At 38.1% G+C, this 17,345-nt stretch overlaps 18 non-coding genes across 18 annotated transcripts; all 18 read right to left on the bottom strand.

Moving 5' to 3' along the window:
• Window positions 1-861: 861 nt before the first annotated feature.
• Window positions 862-935, bottom strand: Trnar-ucu (transfer RNA arginine (anticodon UCU)). The gene has a single exon. It is a non-coding gene; the product is annotated as a tRNA-Arg (tRNA).
• A 706-nt stretch (window positions 936-1,641) lies between these two features.
• On the bottom strand, window positions 1,642-1,714 carry Trnar-ucu (transfer RNA arginine (anticodon UCU)). The gene has a single exon. It is a non-coding gene; the product is annotated as a tRNA-Arg (tRNA).
• A 180-nt stretch (window positions 1,715-1,894) lies between these two features.
• On the bottom strand, window positions 1,895-1,967 carry Trnar-ucu (transfer RNA arginine (anticodon UCU)). Its single transcript has one exon. It is a non-coding gene; the product is annotated as a tRNA-Arg (tRNA).
• Window positions 1,968-2,672: 705 nt separating this feature from the next.
• Trnar-ucu (transfer RNA arginine (anticodon UCU)) lies at window positions 2,673-2,745 on the bottom strand. Its single transcript has one exon. It is a non-coding gene; the product is annotated as a tRNA-Arg (tRNA).
• Window positions 2,746-2,925: 180 nt separating this feature from the next.
• On the bottom strand, window positions 2,926-2,998 carry Trnar-ucu (transfer RNA arginine (anticodon UCU)). Its single transcript has one exon. It is a non-coding gene; the product is annotated as a tRNA-Arg (tRNA).
• Window positions 2,999-4,150: 1,152 nt separating this feature from the next.
• Window positions 4,151-4,224, bottom strand: Trnar-ucu (transfer RNA arginine (anticodon UCU)). Its single transcript has one exon. It is a non-coding gene; the product is annotated as a tRNA-Arg (tRNA).
• A 1,152-nt stretch (window positions 4,225-5,376) lies between these two features.
• Window positions 5,377-5,450, bottom strand: Trnar-ucu (transfer RNA arginine (anticodon UCU)). The gene has a single exon. It is a non-coding gene; the product is annotated as a tRNA-Arg (tRNA).
• A 704-nt stretch (window positions 5,451-6,154) lies between these two features.
• Window positions 6,155-6,227, bottom strand: Trnar-ucu (transfer RNA arginine (anticodon UCU)). Its single transcript has one exon. It is a non-coding gene; the product is annotated as a tRNA-Arg (tRNA).
• Window positions 6,228-6,407: 180 nt separating this feature from the next.
• On the bottom strand, window positions 6,408-6,480 carry Trnar-ucu (transfer RNA arginine (anticodon UCU)). The gene has a single exon. It is a non-coding gene; the product is annotated as a tRNA-Arg (tRNA).
• A 2,210-nt stretch (window positions 6,481-8,690) lies between these two features.
• Window positions 8,691-8,763, bottom strand: Trnar-ucu (transfer RNA arginine (anticodon UCU)). Its single transcript has one exon. It is a non-coding gene; the product is annotated as a tRNA-Arg (tRNA).
• Window positions 8,764-9,468: 705 nt separating this feature from the next.
• Window positions 9,469-9,541, bottom strand: Trnar-ucu (transfer RNA arginine (anticodon UCU)). The gene has a single exon. It is a non-coding gene; the product is annotated as a tRNA-Arg (tRNA).
• A 703-nt stretch (window positions 9,542-10,244) lies between these two features.
• Window positions 10,245-10,317, bottom strand: Trnar-ucu (transfer RNA arginine (anticodon UCU)). Its single transcript has one exon. It is a non-coding gene; the product is annotated as a tRNA-Arg (tRNA).
• A 705-nt stretch (window positions 10,318-11,022) lies between these two features.
• Trnar-ucu (transfer RNA arginine (anticodon UCU)) lies at window positions 11,023-11,095 on the bottom strand. The gene has a single exon. It is a non-coding gene; the product is annotated as a tRNA-Arg (tRNA).
• Window positions 11,096-13,809: 2,714 nt separating this feature from the next.
• On the bottom strand, window positions 13,810-13,882 carry Trnar-ucu (transfer RNA arginine (anticodon UCU)). Its single transcript has one exon. It is a non-coding gene; the product is annotated as a tRNA-Arg (tRNA).
• A 708-nt stretch (window positions 13,883-14,590) lies between these two features.
• Trnar-ucu (transfer RNA arginine (anticodon UCU)) lies at window positions 14,591-14,663 on the bottom strand. Its single transcript has one exon. It is a non-coding gene; the product is annotated as a tRNA-Arg (tRNA).
• Window positions 14,664-15,368: 705 nt separating this feature from the next.
• On the bottom strand, window positions 15,369-15,441 carry Trnar-ucu (transfer RNA arginine (anticodon UCU)). Its single transcript has one exon. It is a non-coding gene; the product is annotated as a tRNA-Arg (tRNA).
• A 705-nt stretch (window positions 15,442-16,146) lies between these two features.
• Trnar-ucu (transfer RNA arginine (anticodon UCU)) lies at window positions 16,147-16,219 on the bottom strand. Its single transcript has one exon. It is a non-coding gene; the product is annotated as a tRNA-Arg (tRNA).
• Window positions 16,220-16,927: 708 nt separating this feature from the next.
• Window positions 16,928-17,000, bottom strand: Trnar-ucu (transfer RNA arginine (anticodon UCU)). Its single transcript has one exon. It is a non-coding gene; the product is annotated as a tRNA-Arg (tRNA).
• Between the last annotated feature and the right edge of the window lie 345 nt (window positions 17,001-17,345).

Below are 17,345 nucleotides of genomic sequence, written 5' to 3'. Positions count from 1 at the left end.
ATTCTCATGTATCAAGTTTAAAGTTTTTTCCTTTGCTTCATTACGTACTAAAAAGTGATTTGTATCGTCGTACGTAGGATTCGAACCCGCGACATCTGGATCAGAAGTCCATCGCGCTATCCACTGCGCTACGAGGACTCGAATTAGGGCCCGTTTTTTTGCTGATCTTTCATTTCTTCAAAGACTTTTGTTATGTATTGTCAATCCTGTTTTTGTTTTTCATCTATGTGAGATATGAATATGTTGAAAGAATTACTATGTATCCAGACTGCGAACGAAGCGAACGAAGGTTATTTTTTTGTTTTTAATCTTTGTTGGTGAGTTAAAAATTGGTAACACAATTCTCATGTATCAAGTTTAAAGTTTTTTCCTTTGCTTCATTACGTACTAAAAAGTGATTTGTATCGTCGTACGTAGGATTCGAACCCGCGACATCTGGATCAGAAGTCCATCGCGCTATCCACTGTAATTCTGACAATTCCAGTGTGAACTTTTGTCATTTTCAAATAATTGTGTGCCAAAAGTTCTTTCGATCCTCCTCGGGAGGAATTGAAACCTCGACTTTTTGCGTAGAGGTCCTGAGCGCTCTGCACTGCGCTACTGGAACTTGCATTAGGGAGCGTTTTTTGCTGACCTTTTCTACTTTTCATCAAACACGGTTATCTTGTTTTCTCAATCCTATGTTAGGGCTTTTTTTATTGTCTGAACTTCATGTGGTATTGCTGTATTAATGGAGTGAACAACTGTTAATTTTTTGTTTTTCATCTTTGTGAGATATAAATATCTTGAAAGAATTACTATGTATCCAGATTGAAGTTTTCTGATTTGGCTTTTTTTTGTGTACCAGAAAGAACTTTGTTTCATCCTGGGCGGGATTCGAACCCCTCGACCTCTGGATTAGAAGTCCAGCGCGCTATCCACTGCGCTACGAGGACGCGAATTAGGGCCCGTTTTTTTGCTGATCTTTCATTTTATCAAAGACTTTTGTTATGTATTGTCAATCCTGTTTTAGGGCATCTGTTATTTTCTCATTTTTTTGCGCTGCTCCTCTAATAACGAAGCGAACGAAGGTTATTTTTTTGTTTTTAATCTTTGTTGGTGAGTTAAAAATTCGTAACACAATTCTCATGTATCAGGTTTAAAGTTTTTTCCTTTGCTTCATTACGTACTAAAAAGTGATTTGTATCGTCGTACGTAGGATTCGAACCCGCGACATCTGGATCAGAAGTCCATCGCGCTATCCACTGTAATTCTGACAATTCCAGTCTGAAGTTTTGTCATTTTCAAATAATTGTGTGCCAAAAGTTCTTTCGATCCTCCTCGGGAGGAATTGAAACCTCGACTTTTTGCGTAGAGGTCCTGAGCGCTCTGCACTGCGCTACTGGAACTTGCATTAGGGCGCGTTTTTTGCTAACCTTTTCTACTTTTCATCAAACACGGTTATCTTGTTTTCTCAATCCTATGTTAGGGCTTTTTTTAATGTCTGAACTTCATGTGGTATTGCTGTATTAATGGAGTGAACAAATGCTATTTTTTTGTTTTTCATCTTTGTGAGATATAAATAGCTTGAAAGAATTACTATGTATCCAGATTGAAGTTTTCTGATTTGGCTTTTTTTGTGTACCAGAAAGAACTTTGTTGCGTCCTGGGCGGGATTCGAACCCTCGACCTCTGGATTAGAAGTCCAGCGCGCTATCCACTGCGCTACGAGGACTCGAATTAGGGCCCGTTTTTTTGCTGATCTTTCATTTCATCAAAGACTTTTGTTATGTATTGTCAATCCTGTTTTTGTTTTTCATCTTTGTGAGATATAAATATCTTGAAAGAATTACTATGTATCCAGATTGAAGTTTTCTGATTTTGCTTTCTTTGTGTACCAAAAAGAACTTTGTTTCATCCTCGGCGGGAATCGAACACTCGACCTCTGGATTAGAAGTCCAGCGCGCTATCCACTGCGCTACGAGGACTCGAATTAGGTCACGTTTTTTGCTGATCTTTTATTTCATCAAAAACTTTTGTTATGTATTGTCAATCCTGTTTTAGGGCATCTGTTATTTTCTCATTTTTTTGCGCTGCTCCTCTAATAACGAAGCGAACGAAGGTTATTTTTTTGTTTTTAATCTTTGTTGGTGAGTTAAAAATTGGTAACACAATTCTCATGTATCAAGTTTAAAGTTTTTTCCTTTGCTTCATTACGTACTAAAAAGTGATTTGTATCGTCGTACGTAGGATTCGAACCCGCGACATCTGGATCAGAATTCCATCGCGCTATCCACTGTAATTCTGACAATTCCAGTCTGAAGTTTTGTCATTTTCAAATAATTGTGTGCCAAAAGTTCTTTCGATCCTCCTCGGGAGGAATTGAAACCTCGACTTTTTGCGTAGAGGTCCTGAGCGCTCTGCACTGCGCTACTGGAACTTGCATTAGGGCGCGTTTTTTGCTGACCTTTTCTACTTTTCATCAAACACGGTTATCTTGTTTTCTCAATCCTATGTTAGGGCTTTTTTTAATGTCTGAACTTCATGTGGTATTGCTGTATTAATGGAGTGAACAAATGTTAATTTTTTGTTTTTCATCTTTGTGAGATATAAATATCTTGAAAGAATTACTATGTATCCAGATTGAAGTTTTCTGATTTGGCTTTTTTTGTGTACCAGAAAGAACTTTGTTGCGTCCTGGGCGGGATTCGAACCCTCGACCTCTGGATTAGAAGTCCAGCGCGCTATCCACTGCGCTACGAGGACTCGAATTAGGGCCCGTTTTTTTGCTGATCTTTCATTTCATCAAAGACTTTTGTTATGTATTGTCAATCCTGTTTTTGTTTTTCATCTTTGTGAGATATAAATATCTTGAAAGAATTACTATGTATCCAGATTGAAGTTTTCTGATTTTGCTTTCTTTGTGTACCAAAAAGAACTTTGTTTCATCTTCGGCGGGAATCGAACACTCGACCTCTGGATTAGAAGTCCAGCGCGCTATCCACTGCGCTACGAGGACTCGAATTAGGTCACGTTTTTTGCTGATCTTTTATTTCATCAAAAACTTTTGTTATGTATTGTCAATCCTGTTTTAGGGCATCTGTTATTTTCTCATTTTTTTGCGCTGCTCCTCTAATAACGAAGCGAACGAAGATTATTTTTTTTGTTTTTAATCTTTTGGTGAGTTGAAAATTCGTAACACAATTCTCATGTATCAAGTTTAAAGTTTTTTCGTTTGTTTCATTACGTACTAAAAAGTGATTTGTATCGTCTTACGTAGGATTCGAACCCGCGACATCTGGATCAGAAGTCCATCGCGCTATCCACTGTAATTCTGACAATTCCAGTCTGAAGTTTTGTCATTTTCAAATAATTGTGTGCCAAAAGTTCTTTCTATTCTCCTCGGAGGGTATTGAAACCTCGACTTCTTGCGTAGAGGCCCTGAGCGCTATGCACTGCGCTACTGGAACTTGCATTAGGGCGCGTTTTTTGCTGATCTTTTCTCCTTTTCATCAAACACGGTTTTCTTGTTTTCTCAATCCTATGTTAGGGCTTTTGTTATTGTCTGAACTTCATGTGGTATTGCTGTATTAATGGAGTGAACAAATGTTAATTTTTTGTTTTTCATCTTTGTGAGATATAAATATGTTGAAAGAGTTACGATATATCCAGATTGAAGTTTTCTGATTTTGCTTTCTTTGTGTACCAAAAAGAACTTTGTTTCATCCCCGGCGGGATTCGAACCCGCGACATCTGGATCAGAAGTCCATCGCGCTATCCACTGTAATTCTGACAATTCCAGTGTGAAGTTTTGTCATTTTCAAATAATTGTGTGCCAAAAGTTCTTTCGATCCTCCTCGGGAGGAATTGAAACCTCGACTTTTTGCGTAGAGGTCCTGAGCGCTCTGCACTGCGCTACTGGAACTTGCATTAGGGCGCGTTTTTTGCTGACCTTTTCTACTTTTCATCAAACACGGTTATCTTGTTTTCTCAATCCTATGTTAGGGCTTGTCTGAACTTCATGTGGTATTGCTGTATTAATGGAGTGAACAACTGTTAATTTTTTGTTTTTCATCTTTGTGAGATATAAATATCTTGAAAGAATTACTATGTATCCAGATTGAAGTTTTCTGATTTGGCTTTTTTTTGTGTACCAGAAAGAACTTTGTTTCATCCTGGGCGGGATTCGAACCCCTCGACCTCTGGATTAGAAGTCCAGCGCGCTATCCACTGCGCTACGAGGACGCGAATTAGGGCCCGTTTTTTGCTGATCTTTCATTTTATCAAAGACTTTTGTTATGTATTGTCAATCCTGTTTTAGGGCATCTGTTATTTTCTCATTTTTTTGCGCTGCTCCTCTAATAACGAAGCGAACGAAGGTTATTTTTTGTTTTTAATCTTTGTTGGTGAGTTAAAAATTGGTAACACAATTCTCATGTATCAAGTTTAAAGTTTTTTCCTTTGCTTCATTACGTACTAAAAAGTGATTTGTATCGTCGTACGTAGGATTCGAACCCGCGACATCTGGATCAGAAGTCCATCGCGCTTTCCACTGTAATTCTGACAATTCCAGTCTGAAGTTTTGTCATTTTCAAATAATTGTGTGCCAAAAGTTCTTTCGATCCTCCTCGGGAGGAATTGAAACCTCGACTTTTTGCGTAGAGGTCCTGAGCGCTCTGCACTGCGCTACTGGAACTTGCATTAGGGCGCGTTTTTTGCTGACCTTTTCTACTTTTCATCAAACACGGTTATCTTGTTTTCTCAATCCTATGTTAGGGCTTTTTTTAATGTCTGAACTTCATGTGGTATTGCTGTATTAATGGAGTGAACAAATGTTAATTTTTTGTTTTTCATCTTTGTGAGATATAAATATCTTGAAAGAATTACTATGTATCCAGATTGAAGTTTTCTGATTTTGCTTTCTTTGTGTACCAAAAAGAACTTTGTTTCATCCCCGGCGGGATTCGAACCCGCGACATCTGGATCAGAAGTCCATCGCGCTATCCACTGTAATTCTGACAATTCCAGTGTGAAGTTTTGTCATTTTCAAATAATTGTGTGCCAAAAGTTCTTTCGATCCTCCTCGGGAGGAATTGAAACCTCGACTTTTTGCGTAGAGGTCCTGAGCGCTCTGCACTGCGCTACTGGAACTTGCATTAGGGCGCGTTTTTTGCTGACCTTTTCTACTTTTCATCAAACACGGTTATCTTGTTTTCTCAATCCTATGTTAGGGCTTGTCTGAACTTCATGTGGTATTGCTGTATTAATGGAGTGAACAACTGTTAATTTTTTGTTTTTCATCTTTGTGAGATATAAATATCTTGAAAGAATTACTATGTATCCAGATTGAAGTTTTCTGATTTGGCTTTTTTTTGTGTACCAGAAAGAACTTTGTTTCATCCTGGGCGGGATTCGAACCCCTCGACCTCTGGATTAGAAGTCCAGCGCGCTATCCACTGCGCTACGAGGACGCGAATTAGGGCCCGTTTTTTGCTGATCTTTCATTTTATCAAAGACTTTTGTTATGTATTGTCAATCCTGTTTTAGGGCATCTGTTATTTTCTCATTTTTTTGCGCTGCTCCTCTAATAACGAAGCGAACGAAGGTTATTTTTTGTTTTTAATCTTTGTTGGTGAGTTAAAAATTGGTAACACAATTCTCATGTATCAAGTTTAAAGTTTTTTCCTTTGCTTCATTACGTACTAAAAAGTGATTTGTATCGTCGTACGTAGGATTCGAACCCGCGACATCTGGATCAGAAGTCCATCGCGCTATCCACTGTAATTCTGACAATTCCAGTCTGAAGTTTTGTCATTTTCAAATAATTGTGTGCCAAAAGTTCTTTCGATCCTCCTCGGGAGGAATTGAAACCTCGACTTTTTGCGTAGAGGTCCTGAGCGCTCTGCACTGCGCTACTGGAACTTGCATTAGGGCGCGTTTTTTGCTGACCTTTTCTACTTTTCATCAAACACGGTTATCTTGTTTTCTCAATCCTATGTTAGGGCTTTTTTTAATGTCTGAACTTCATGTGGTATTGCTGTATTAATGGAGTGAACAAATGTTAATTTTTTGTTTTTCATCTTTGCGAGATATAAATATCTTGAAAGAATTACTATGTATCCAGATTGAAGTTTTCTGATTTGGCTTTTTTTGTATACCAGAAAGAACTTTGTTGCGTCCTGGGCGGGATTCGAACCCTCGACCTCTGGATTAGAAGTCCAGCGCGCTATCCACTGCGCTACGAGGACTCGAATTAGGGCCCGTTTTTTTGCTGATCTTTCATTTCATCAAAGACTTTTGTTATGTATTGTCAATCCTGTTTTTGTTTTTCATCTTTGTGAGATATAAATATCTTGAAAGAATTACTATGTATCCAGATTGAAGTTTTCTGATTTTGCTTTCTTTGTGTACCAAAAAGAACTTTGTTTCATCCTCGGCGGGAATCGAACACTCGAACTCTGGATTAGAAGTCCAGCGCGCTATCCACTGCGCTACGACGACTCGAATTAGGGCCCGTTTTTTTGCTGATTTTTTATTTCATCAAAGACTTTTGTTATGTATTGTCAATCCTCTTTTAGGGCATCTGTTATTTTCTCATTTTTTTGCGCTGCTCCTCTAATAATGAAGCGAACGAAGGTTATTTTTTTGTTTTTAATCTGTGTTGGTGAGTTGAAAATTCGTAACACAATTCTCATGTATCAGGTTTAAAGTTTTTTCCTTTGCTTCATTACGTACTAAAAAGTGATTTGTATCGTCGTACGTAGGATTGGAACCCGCGACATCTGGATCAGAAGTCCATCGCGCTATCCACTGTAATTCTGACAATTCCAGTCTGAAGTTCTGTCATTTTCAAATATTTGTGTGCCAAAAGTTCTTTCTATCCTCCTCGGAGGGTATTGAAACCTCGACTTCTTGCGTAGAGGCCCTGAGCGATATGCACTGCGCTACTGGAACTTGCATTAGGGCGCGTTTTTTTGCTGACCTTTTCTCCTTTTCATCAAACACGGTTATCTTGTTTTCTCAATCCTTTGTTAGGGCTTTTGTTATTGTCTGAACTTCATGTGGTATTGCTGTATTAATGGAGTGAACAAATGTTAATTTTTTGTTTTTCATCTTTGTGAGATATAAATATGTTGAAAGAATTACGATGTATCCAGATTGAAGTTTTCTGATTTTGCTTTCTTTGTGTACCAAAAAGAACTTTGTTTCATCCTCGCCGGGATTCGAACTCGCGACCTCTGGATTAGAAGTCCAGCTCGCTATCCACTGCTCTACTAGGGCTCGAATTAGGGACCGTTTTTTTGCTGATCTTTTATTTCATCAAAGACTTTTGTTATGTATTGTCAATCCTGTTTTAGGGCATCTGTTATTTTCTCATTTTTTTGCGCTGCTCCTCTAATAATGAAGCGAACGAAGGTTATTTTTTTTGTTTTTAATCTTTGTTGGCGAGTTGAAAATTCGTAACACAATTCCGATGTATCAAGTTTAAAGTTTTTTCCTTTGCTTCATTACGTACTAAAAAGTGATTTGTATCGTCTTACGTAGGATTCGAACCCCCGACATCTGGATCAGAAGTCCATCGCGCTATCCACTGTAATTCTGATAATTCCAGTCTGAAGTTTTGTCATTTGGAAATAATTGTGCGCCAGAAAGTTCTTTCTATCCTCCTCGGAGGGTATTGAAACCTCGACTTCTTGCGTAGAGGCCCTGAGCGCTATGCACTGCGCTACTCGGACTTGCATTAGGACAAGCTCTTTGCTGACCTTTTCTCCTTTTCATCAAACACGGTTATCTTGTTTTCTCAATCCTATGTTAGGGCTTTTGTTATTGTCTGAACTTCATGTGGTATTGCTGTATTAATGGAGTGAACAAATGTTAATTTTTTTTCATCTTTGTGAGATATAAATATGTTGAAAGAATTACGATGTATCCAGATTGAAGTTTTCTGATTTGCTTTCTTTGTGTCCCAAAAAGAACTTTCTGTCATCCTCGGCGGGATTCGAACCCGCGACCTCTGGCACGTTTTTTGCTGATCTTTTATTTCATCAAAAACTTTTGTTATGTTTTGTCAATCCTGTTTTAGGGCATCTGTTATTTTCTCATTTTTTTGCGCTGCTCCTCTAATAACGAAGCGAACGAAGGTTATTTTTTTGTTTTTAATCTTTGTTGGTGAGTTGAAAATTCGTAACACAATTCTCATATATCAAGTTTAAAGTTTTTTCCTTTGCTTCATTACGTACTAAAAAGTGATTTGTATCGTCTTACGTAGGATTCGAACCCGCGACATCTGGATCAGAAGTCCATCGCGCTATCCACTGTAATTCTGACAATTCCAGTGTGAAGTTTTGTCATTTTCAAATAATTGTGTGCCAAAAGTTCTTTCGATCCTCCTCGGGAGGAATTGAAACCTCGACTTCTTGCGTAGAGGCCCTGAGCGCTGTGCACTGCGCTACTGGAACTTGCATTTGGGCGCATTTTTTGCTGACCTTTTCTCCTTTTCATCAAACACGGTTATCTTGTTTTCTCAATCCTATGATAGGGCTTTTGTTATTGTCTGAACTTCATGTGGTATTGCTGTATTAATGGAGTGAACAAATTTTAATTTTCGTTTTTCAAGTTTGTGAGATAAAAATAAGTTGAAAGAATTACGATGTATCCAGATTGAAGTTTTTTGATTTTGCTTTCTTTCTGTACCAAAAAGAACTTTGTTGCATCCTCGGCGGGATTCGAACCCGCGACCTCTGGATTAGAAGTCCAGCGCGCTATCCACTGCGCTACGAGGACTTGAATTAGGGAACGTTTTTTGCTGATCTTTTATTTCATCAAAGATTTTTGTTATGTATTGTCAATCTTGTTTTAGGGCATCTGTTATTTTCTCATTTTTTTGCGCTGCTCCTCTAATAACGAAGCGAACGAAGGTTATTTTTTTGTTTTTAATCTTTGTTGGTGAGTTGAAAATTCGTAACACAATTCCCATGTATCAAGTTTAAAATTTTTTCGTTTGTTTCATTACGTACTAAAAAGTGATTTGTATCGTCTTACGTAGGATTCGAACCCGCGACATCTGGATCAGAAGTCCATCGCGCTATCCACTGTAATTCTGACAATTCCAGTCTGAAGTTTTGTCATTTTCAAATAATTGTGTGCCAAAAGTTCTTTCTATTCTCCTCGGAGGGTATTGAAACCTCGACTTCTTGCGTAGAGGCCCTGAGCGCTATGCACTGCGCTACTGGAACTTGCATTAGGGCGCGTTTTTTGCTGATCTTTTCTCCTTTTCATCAAACACGGTTATCTTGTTTTCTCAATCCTATGTTAGGGCTTTTTTTATTGTCTGAACTTCATGTGGTATTGCTGTATTAATGGAGTGAACAAATGTTAATTTTTTGTTTTTCATCTTTGTGAGATATAAATATGTTGAAAGAATTACGATATATCCAGATTGAAGTTTTCTGATTTGGCTTTCTTTGTGTACCAAAAAGAACTTTGTTTCATCCCCGGCGGGATTCGAACCCGCGACCTCTGGATTAGAAGTCCAGTGCGCTATCCACTGCGCTACGAGGACTCGAATTAGGGCCCGTTTTTTTGCTGATCTTTTATTTCATCAAAGACTTTTGTTATGTATTGTCAATCCTGTTTTAGGGCATCTGTTATTTTCTCATTTTTTGCGCTGCTCCTCTAATAACGAAGCGAACGAAGGTTATTTTTTGTTTTTAATCTTTGTTGGTGAGTTGAAATTTCGTAACACAATTCTCATGTATCAAGTTTAAAGTTTTTTCCTTTGCTTCATTACGTACTAAAAAGTGATTTGTATCGTCGTACGTAGGATTCGAACCCGCGACATCTGGATCAGAAGTCCATCGCGCTATCCACTGTAATTCTGACAATTCCAGTGTGAAGTTTTGTCATTTTCAAATAATTGTGTGCCAAAAGTTCTTTCGATCCTCCTCGGGAGGAATTGAAACCTCGACTTTTTGCGTAGAGGTCATGAGCGCTCTGCACTGCGCTACTGGAACTTGCATTTGGGCGCGTTTTTTGCTGACCTTTTCTCCTTTTCATCAAACACGGTTATCTTGTTTTCTCAATCCTATGTTAGGGCTTTTGTTATTGTCTGAACTTCATGTGGTATTGCTGTATTAATGGAGTGAACAAATTTTAATTTTCGTTTTTCAACTTTGTGAGATAAAAATAAGTTGAAAGAATTACGATGTATCCAGATTGAAGTTTTTTGATTTTGCTTTCTTTCTGTACCAAAAAGAACTTTGTTGCATCCTCGGCGGGATTCGAACCCGCGACCTCTGGATTAGAAGTCCAGCGCGCTATCCACTGCGCTACGAGGACTTGAATTAGGGAACGTTTTTTGCTGATCTTTTATTTCATCAAAGATTTTTGTTATGTATTGTCAATCTTGTTTTAGGGCATCTGTTATTTTCTCATTTTTTTGCGCTGCTCCTCTAATAACGAAGCGAACGAAGGTTATTTTTTTGTTTTTAATCTTTGTTGGTGAGTTGAAAATTCGTAACACAATTCCCATGTATCAAGTTTAAAATTTTTTCGTTTGTTTCATTACGTACTAAAAAGTGATTTGTATCGTCTTACGTAGGATTCGAACCCGCGACATCTGGATCAGAAGTCCATCGCGCTATCCACTGTAATTCTGACAATTCCAGTCTGAAGTTTTGTCATTTTCAAATAATTGTGTGCCAAAAGTTCTTTCTATTCTCCTCGGAGGGTATTGAAACCTCGACTTCTTGCGTAGAGGCCCTGAGCGCTATGCACTGCGCTACTGGAACTTGCATTAGGGCGCGTTTTTTGCTGACCTTTTCTCCTTTTCATCAAACACGGTTATCTTGTTTTCTCAATCCTATGTTAGGGCTTTTTTTATTGTCTGAACTTCATGTGGTATTGCTGTATTAATGGAGTGAACAAATGTTAATTTTTTGTTTTTCATCTTTGTGAGATATAGATATGTTGAAATAATTACGATATATCCAGATTGAAGTTTTCTGATTTTGCTTTCTTTGTGTACCAAAAAGAACTTTGTGTCATCCCCGGCGGGATTCGAACCCGCGACCTCTGGATTAGAAGTCCAGTGCGCTATCCACTGCGCTACGAGGACTCGAATTAGGGCCCGTTTTTTTGCTGATCTTTTATTTCATCAAAGACTTTTGTTATGTATTGTCAATCCTGTTTTAGGGCATCTGTTATTTTCTCATTTTTTGCGCTGCTCCTCTAATAACGAAGCGAACGAAGGTTATTTTTTGTTTTTAATCTTTGTTGGTGAGTTGAAATTTCGTAACACAATTCTCATGTATCAAGTTTAAAGTTTTTTCCTTTGCTTCATTACGTACTAAAAAGTGATTTGTATCGTCGTACGTAGGATTCGAACCCGCGACATCTGGATCAGAATTCCATCGCGCTATCCACTGTAATTCTGACAATTCCAGTCTGAAGTTTTGTCATTTTCAAATAATTTTGTGCCAAAAGTTCTTTCTATCCTCCTCGGAGGGTATTGAAACCTCGACTTCTTGCGTAGAGGCCCTGAGCGCTATGCACTGCGCTACGACGACTTGAATTAGGGCCCGTTTTTTGCTGATCTTTTATTTCATCAAAGACTTTTGTTATGTATTGTCAATCCTCTTTTAGGGCATCTGTTATTTTCTCATTTTTTTGCGCTGCTCCTCTAATAATGAAGCGAACGAAGGTTATTTTTTTGTTTTTAATCTTTGTTGGTGAGTTGAAAATTCGTAACACAATTCTCATGTATCAAGTTTAAAGTTTTTTCCTTTGCTTCATTACGTACTAAAAAGTGATTTGTATCGTCGTACGTAGGATTCGAACCCGCGACATCTGGATCAGAAGTCCATCGCGCTATCCACTGTAATTCTGACAATTCCTGTCTGAAGTTCTGTCATTTTCAAATAATTGTGTGCCAAAAGTTCTTTCTATCCTACTCGGAGGGTATTGAAACCTCGACTTCTTGCGTAGAGGCCCTGAGCGCTATGCACTGCGCTACTGGAACTTCCATTAGGGCGCGTTTTTTTGCTGACCTTTTCTCCTTTTCATCAAACACGTTTATCTTGTTTTCTCAATCCTATGTTAGGGCTTTTGTTATTGTCTGAACTTCATGTGGTATTGCTGTATTAATGGTGTGAACAAATGTTAATTTTTTGTTTTTCATCTTTGTGAGATATAAATATCTTGAAAGAATTACTATGTATCCAGATTGAAGTTTTCTGATTTGGCTTTTTTTGTGTACCAAAAAGAACTTTGTTTCATCCTCGTCGGGATTCGAACCCGCGACCTCTGGATTAGAAGTCCAGCGCGCTATCCACTGCGCTACGTGGAATCGAATTAGGGTCCGTTTTGTTGCTGATCCTTTATTTCATCAAAGACTTTTGTTATGTATTGTCAATCCTGATTTAGGGCATCTGTTATTTTCTCAATTTTTTGCGCTGCTCCTCTAATAACGAAGCGAACGAAGGTTATTTTTTTGTTTTTAATCTTTGTTGGTGAGTTGAAAATTCGTAACACAATTCTCATGTATCAAGTTTAAAGTTTTTTCCTTTGCTTCATTACGTACTAAAAAGTGATTTGTATCGTCGTACGTAGGATTTGAACCCGCGACATCTGGATCAGAAGTCCATCGCGCTATCCACTGTAATTCTGACAATTCCAGTCTGAATTTTTGTCATTTTCAAATAATTGTGTGCCAAAAGTTCTTTCTATCCTCCTCGGAGGGTATTGAAACCTCGACTTCTTGCGTAGAGGCCCTGAGCGCTGTGCACTGCGCTACTGGAACTTGCATTTGGGCGCATTTTTTGCTGACCTTTTCTCCTTTTCATCAAACACGGTTATCTTGTTTTCTCAATCCTATGTTAGGGCTTTTGTTATTGTCTGAACTTCATGTGGTATTGCTGTATTAATGGAGTGAACAAATGTTAATTTTTTGTTTTTCATCTTTGTGAGATATAAATATGTTGAAAGAATTACGATGTATCCAGATTGAAGTTTTCTGATTTTGCTTTCTTTGTGTACCAAAAAGAACTTTGTTACATCCTCGGTGGGATTCGAACACGCGACCTCTGGGTTAGAAGTCCAGCGCGCTATCGATTGCGCTACGAGGACTCGAATTAGGGCCAGTTTTTTTGCTGATCTTTTATTTCATCAAAGATTTTTGTTATGTATTGTCAATCTTGTTTTAGGGCATCTGTTATTTTCTCATTTTTTTGCGCTGCTCCTCTAATAATGAAGCGAACGAAGGTTATTTTTTTGTTTTTAATCTTTGTTGGTGAGTTGAAAATTCGTAACACAATTCCCATGTATCAAGTTTAAAATTGTTTCGTTTGTTTCATTACGTACTAAAAAGTGATTTGTATCGTCTTACGTAGGATTCGAACCCGCGACATCTGGATCAGAAGTCCATCGCGCTATCCACTGTAATTCTGACAATTCCAGTCTAAATTTTGTCAGTTTGAAATAATTTTGTGCCAAAAGTTCGTTCTATCCTCCTCGGAGGGTATTGAAACCTCGACTTCTTGCGTAGATGCCCTGAGCGCTATGCACTACGCTACTGGGACTTGCAATAGGACGCGTTTTTTGCTGACCTTTTCTCTTTTTCATCAAACACGGTTATCTTGTTCTCTCAATCCTATTTTAGGGCTTTTGTTATTGTCTGAACTTCATGTGGTACTGCTGTATTAATTGAGTGAACAAATGTTAATTTTTTGTTTTTCATCTTTGTGAGATATAAATATCTTGAAAGAATTACTATGTATCCAGATTGAAGTTTTCTGATTTTGCTTTCTTTGTGTACCAAAAAGAACTTTGTTTCATCCTCGGCGGGATTCGAACCCGCGACCTCTGGATTAGAAGTCCAGCGCGCTATCCACTGCGCTACGAGGACTCGAATTAGGGCCCGTTTTTTTGCTGATCTTTTATTTCATCAAAGACTTTTGTTATGTATTGTCAATCCTGTTTTAGGGCATCTGTTATTTTCTCATTTTTTTGCGCTGCTCCTCTAATAATGAAGCGAACGAAGGTTATTTTTTTGTTTTTAATCTTTGTTGGTGAGTTGAAATTTCGTAACACAATTCCCATGTATCAAGTTTAAAGTTTTTTTTCCTTTGCTTCATTACGTACTAAAAAGTGATTTGTATCGTCTTACGTAGGATTCGAACCCGCGACATCTGGATCCGAAGTCCATCGCGCTATCCACTGTAATTCTGACAATTCCAGTCTGAAGTTTTGTGATTTTGAAATAATTGTGTGCCAAAAGTTCTTTCTATCCTCCTCGGAGGGTATTGAAACCTCGACTTCTTGCGTAGATGCCCTGAGCGCTATGCACTACGCTACTGGGACTTGCAATAGGACGCGTTTTTTGCTGACCTTTTCTCTTTTTCATCAAACACGGTTATCTTGTTCTCTCAATCCTATTTTAGGGCTTTTGTTATTGTCTGAACTTCATGTGGTACTGCTGTATTAATTGAGTGAACAAATGTTAATTTTTTGTTTTTCATCTTTGTGAGATATAAATATCTTGAAAGAATTACTATGTATCCAGATTGAAGTTTTCTGATTTGGCTTTTTTTGTGTACCAAAATGAACTTTGTTTAATCCTCGGCGGGATTCGAACCCGCGACCTGTGCATTAGAAGTCCAACGCGCTATTCACTGCGCTACGAGGACTCGAAATAGGGCCCGTTTTTTTGCTGATCTTTTATTTCATCAAAGACTTTTGTTATGTATTGTCAATCCTGTTTCAGGGCATCTGTTATTTTCTCATTTTTTTGCGCTGCTCCTCTAATAACGAAGCGAACGAAGGTTATTTTTTTGTTTTTAATCTTTGTTGGTGAGTTGAAAATTCGTAACACAATTCTCATGTATCAAGTTTAAAGTTTTTTCCTTTGCTTCATTACGTACTAAAAAGTGATTTGTATCGTCGTACGTAGGATTCGAATCTGCGACATCTGGATCAGAAGTCCATGGCGCTATCAACTGTAATTCTGACAATTCCAGTCTAAATTTTGTCAGTTTGAAATAATTTTGTGCCAAAAGTTCGTTCTATCCTCCTCGGAGGGTATTGAAACCTCGACTTCTTGCGTAGAGGCCCTGAGCGCTATGCACTGCGCTACTGGAACTTTCATCAGGTCGCGTTTTTTGCTGACCTTTTCTCCTTTTCATCAAACACGGTTATTTTGTTTTCTCAATCCTCTGTTAGGGCTTTTGTTATTGTCTGAACTTCATGTGGTATTGCTGTATTAATGGAGTGAACAAATATTAATTTTTTGTTTTTCATCTTTGTGAGATATAAATATGTTGAAAGAATTACGATGTATCCAGATTGAAGTTTTCTGATTTTGCTTTCTTTGTGTACCAAAAAGAACTTTGTTTCATCCTCGGCGGGATTCGAACCCGCGACCTCTGGATTAGAAGTCCAGCGCGCTATCCACTGCGCTACGAGGACTCGAATTAGGGCCCGTTTTTTTGCTGATCTTTTATTTCATCAAAGACTTTTGTTATGTATTGTCAATCCTGTTTTAGGGCATCTGTTATTTTCTCATTTTTTTGCGCTGCTCCTCTAATAATGAAGCGAACGAAGGTTATTTTTTTGTTTTTAATCTTTGTTGGTGAGTTGAAATTTCGTAACACAATTCCCATGTATCAAGTTTAAAGTTTTTTCCTTTGCTTCATTACGTACTAAAAAGTGATTTGTATCGTCGTACGTAGGATTCGAATCTGCGACATCTGGATCAGAAGTCCATGGCGCTATCAACTGTAATTCTGACAATTCCAGTCTAAATTTTGTCAGTTTGAAATAATTTTGTGCCAAAAGTTCGTTCTATCCTCCTCGGAGGGTATTGAAACCTCGACTTCTTGCGTAGAGGCCCTGAGCGCTATGCACTGCGCTACTGGAACTTTCATCAGGTCGCGTTTTTTGCTGACCTTTTCTCCTTTTCATCAAACACGGTTATTTTGTTTTCTCAATCCTATGTTAGGGCTTTTGTTATTGTCTGAACTTCATGTGGTATTGCTGTATTAATGGAGTGAACAAATATTAATTTTTTGTTTTTCATCTTTGTGAGATATAAATATGTTGAAATAATTACGATGTATCCAGATTGAAGTTTTCTGATTTTGCTTTCTTTGTGTACCAAAAAGAACTTTGTTTCATCCTCGGCGGGATTCGAACCCGCGACCTCTGGATTAGAAGTCCAGCGCGCTATCCACTGCGCTACGAGGACTCGAATTAGGGCCCGTTTTTTTGCTGATCTTTTATTTCATCAAAGACTTTTGTTATGTATTGTCAATCCTGTTTTAGGGCATCTGTTATTTTCTCATTTTTTTGCGCTGCTCCTCTAATAATGAAGCGAACGAAGGTTATTTTTTTGTTTTTAATCTTTGTTGGTGAGTTGAAATTTCGTAACACAATTCCCATGTATCAAGTTTAAAGTTTTTTTTCCTTTGCTTCATTACGTACTAAAAAGTGATTTGTATCGTCTTACGTAGGATTCGAACCCGCGACATCTGGATCAGAAGTCCATCGCGCTATCCACTGTAATTCTGACAATTCCAGTCTGAAGTTTTGTCATTTTGAAATAATTGTGTGCCAAAAGTTCTTTCTATCCTCCTCGGAGGTTATTGAAACCTCGACTTCCTGCGTAGAGGCCCTGAGCGCTATGCACTACGCTGCTGGGACTTGCAATAGGACGCGTTTTTTGCTGAACTTTTCTCTTTTCCATCAAACACGGTTATCTTGTACTCTCAATCCTATTTTAGGGCTTTTGTTATTGTCTGAACTTCATGTGGTACTGCTGTATTAATTGAGTGAACAAATGTTAATTTTTTGTTTTTCATCTTTGTGAGATATAAATATCTTGAAAGAATTACTATGTATCCAGATTGAAGTTTTCTGATTTGGCTTTTTTTGTGTACCCAAAAGAACTTTGTTTTATCCTCGGCGGGATTCGAACCCGCGACCTCTGGATTAGAAGTTCAGCGCGCTATCCACTGCGTTACGAGGACTGGAATTAGGGAACGTTTTTTGCTGATCTTTTAATTCATCAAAGACTTTTATTATGTATTGTCAATCCTGTTTTAGGGCATCTGTTATTTTCTCATTTTTTTGCGCTGCTCCTCTAATAATGAAGCGAACGATGGTTAATTTTTTGTTTTTCGTCTTTGTTGGTGAGTGGAAAATTCGTTACACAATTCCGGTGCATCAAGTTTTTTTCTTTTGCTTCATTATGTACTAAGAAATGATTTGTATCATCTTCCGCAGGATTCGAACCCGTGACATCTTGATCAGAGATCCATGACGCTAGCCACTGCGCTACGAGGCCTTGATTTATGTCTTTCTTGCTAATCTTT

This window comes from Convolutriloba macropyga, chromosome 6 (genome assembly GCF_964194025.1).
Source record: "Convolutriloba macropyga chromosome 6, txConMacr16.3, whole genome shotgun sequence".
Classification (NCBI taxonomy): domain Eukaryota; kingdom Metazoa; phylum Xenacoelomorpha; order Acoela; family Convolutidae; genus Convolutriloba; species Convolutriloba macropyga.
Note: the sequence above shows the minus strand (reverse complement) of the source record. Positions and strands in the feature narration are given on the sequence as shown.